This window comes from Oculina patagonica, chromosome 14, assembly GCF_052425735.1.
Source record: "Oculina patagonica isolate OP01 chromosome 14, crgOcupat, whole genome shotgun sequence".
NCBI classification, from domain to species: Eukaryota; Metazoa; Cnidaria; class Anthozoa; order Scleractinia; family Oculinidae; genus Oculina; species Oculina patagonica.
The window spans coordinates 9397139-9399781 of record NC_135771.1 but is presented as its reverse complement, the minus strand read 5'-3'; the positions used below and the strand labels follow the sequence as shown (position 1 = coordinate 9399781).

The following is a 2643-nucleotide window of genomic DNA, read 5'->3' as shown; positions in this document are numbered from 1 at the left end:
TTGAACGTGACGTCTCAGACGTTTTTTCAGTCAAACATCCCTGGGGGCGAGGGTGTGTCGAGGAGCGGTAGTGGTGGCGGGGTGGGGTGGGGTAGGGGTCCAGTGTTTTTCATCGATGTAATTACTCCCCCTTTCTCTGGATGCAATGCAAAACGCCGTTTTAATAGAAAACTACACAAAATTTAGCATTTGGTATATATATATTGTTTCCTTTTTTGTGGTATCAGATAAAAACGCAGGTATAAAAACGCGTTTGCTTGTTCATCAACGTCCATCAGTCCTAACAAAACGATTGAAACGGTCCCATGGGGGCTGTAAAATAAGAGATTTTAGAATTAATTGTGTCGTTGTCACAAATATACGCGTTCATCTCATCTAAAGTTCGGAAATTCTTAGACTGCAAAACAGTCGTTTTTTCTCTTAAGTCTCTTCGAAAAAGCGAGCGTTCGCAAAAGATACGACTGTTTTGCAGTCTAGGAAACATCAGAAAGAACTCTGAAACTCTCGTTCCTAGTACCCTTCGGTTGTCCTTCTCGGTTGGGGGTGGGTGGAGTACTGCTGACTCACCAAACCAAACACGCAAACAAACAAGATGGCGGCTCCACTTGCAATCGGTGCTGCAGCCGTTGCAGTGCTTGTAGCGGGCAGACGATACTTACAAGGACCTCGATGCCACAGCACCAAAAGCCTGAAAGGCAAAACAGTCGTTATCACAGGCGGAAATACCGGCATCGGCAAAGAAACTGCGGTGGATCTAGCCAAACGAGGGGCGAGAGTTATTATCGGCTGCCGCAACATGGAGAAAGGCAAGGCAGCGCTGAAGGAGATACAAGAGCGAAGTGAAAGCACAAGCGTCTTCCTTGAGAAGTTAGACCTGGCCTCTTTAGATTCAGTTCGCAAATTTGCAGACAACATCCTGAACAGCGAGCCTCGCCTAGACATCCTGATTAACAATGCTGGTGTGATGGCTTGCGACTATCAGAAGACCGAGGATGGATTTGAAATGCAGTTTGGAACCAACCACCTTGGCCATTTTCTCCTAACCATGCTACTCCTTGATCGCGTGAAACGTTCTGCCCCGAGTCGTATCATAAACGTTTCTTCTTCTGCTCATGCAATAGGATCTCAGAAGATTAACTTTGATGACATCCACTACGAGAAGAATTACAGTGCCTGGGGAGCCTATTTCAACAGCAAGCTTGCAAACGTGCTCTTTACACGAGAGCTGAGCAAACGTCTTGAGGGTACCCATGTGACGGCCAATTCGCTCCACCCAGGGGCAGTCAGTACAGATTTGCAGCGTCACTCCATTCTGTCCAGTTCACTGATGGGTCCACTCCGCTGGTATTTGTTTAAGAGTGTAGAGCAAGGAGCCCAGACAACCATTTACTGCGCAGTGTCAGAAGAGATGGAAGGAGTAAGTGGCAAATATCTGGCAGATTGTGCCATAAAAGAGGAATGCAAGGGTGCGCAGGATGATGACGCCGCTAGGAAGTTGTGGGATCTTAGCCTGAAGTTGGTTGGATTAGACAAGTGAAAGTTTAAAGTACTCTGAAGTGCAAAGACTATCTCTTCTTGCATGTTCAGACCTAAGTAACGAGCCTTCATTTTATGTGACAAGAAATACACCGAGTGCAAATATGGCGGACCACTCAGTTGTTGCCTGGGACGAGCTGCATGAAAGCGAGGCTAGTCAGGCTTCGGTGTTGTGTTTTGACAATGCTTTCGTACAGAAGTCTTGCTTGTTCCTCGATCTGTTGTGTTTCTTTTCGCTGCTCCTATGAGTTGCTGTGTTTCTGAATGCCACGAGAAGTTATAGAAGTGCGTGTTCACTGTTTGCCTCTAAGGGAAAAAGTGGATCAATTCAATTCGTTGAGACGAAACAAAGGAGTTCGCGATCGTCGCAGGAACTACCGGTATTGAGGTTTGTTCGCTACTTACTTGTTGCTTCTTAGAAAATTTCGTTTAAATGACGAGCTTATGTGGTGTCTGGTGGTGTTCCAGCACGAGTTGCATGGCCAGGACCTTTCCCAAGGTAAAGAAAAGCTCCACTTCCAAGACATCCTCTGTCTCAAAAGAAGATGTTCATGTCCGGCTTTGTTCGCGTACGATCCACTCGCACGGAATCGCACGATCAAATACTAACCAAGTGAATGAAATTCAACTGCCCTGATAGTTAAAGCTAGTGAAAGCATTTTTCTAAGATCTTCTAACTTGAAATGTAGCGAACAAACATTATTTACAGTTCCCGCGGCGATCGTGAACTCCTTTGTACTCCTTTCTTTCGTCTCAGCGAATTGCATCGGTCCAATTTTTCCCTAAGAGGCAAACAGTGAACACTTCTAACACATTTCTCATGGCATTCAGAAACACAGCAACTCATAGGAGTAGCGAAAAGAAACACAACAGATCGACGAATAAGCAAGACTTCTGTACGAAAGCATCCTGACTAGCCTCGCTTTTATGCAGCTCGTCCCAGGCACCGACCGAGTGATCCGCCATATTTGCATTCGGTGTATACGACAGATATCCAGTAACTATTTGTCTGTTTAGAAAAAAGTTAATTTCTCTAGAGCTACATGTATGCCAAAATAGTCTAGAAAAAATTATCTTTGGTTCTCACCACATAAATAGCAACTGTAT

The 2643-nt window shown here is 45.2% G+C and overlaps 1 pseudogene; it reads left to right on the top strand.

The window, feature by feature from the left end:
• Nucleotides 1–553: 553 nt before the first annotated feature.
• On the top strand, nucleotides 554–1620 carry LOC144637705 (retinol dehydrogenase 13 pseudogene; annotated as a pseudogene).
• The last annotated feature ends 1023 nt before the right edge of the window (nucleotides 1621–2643 follow it).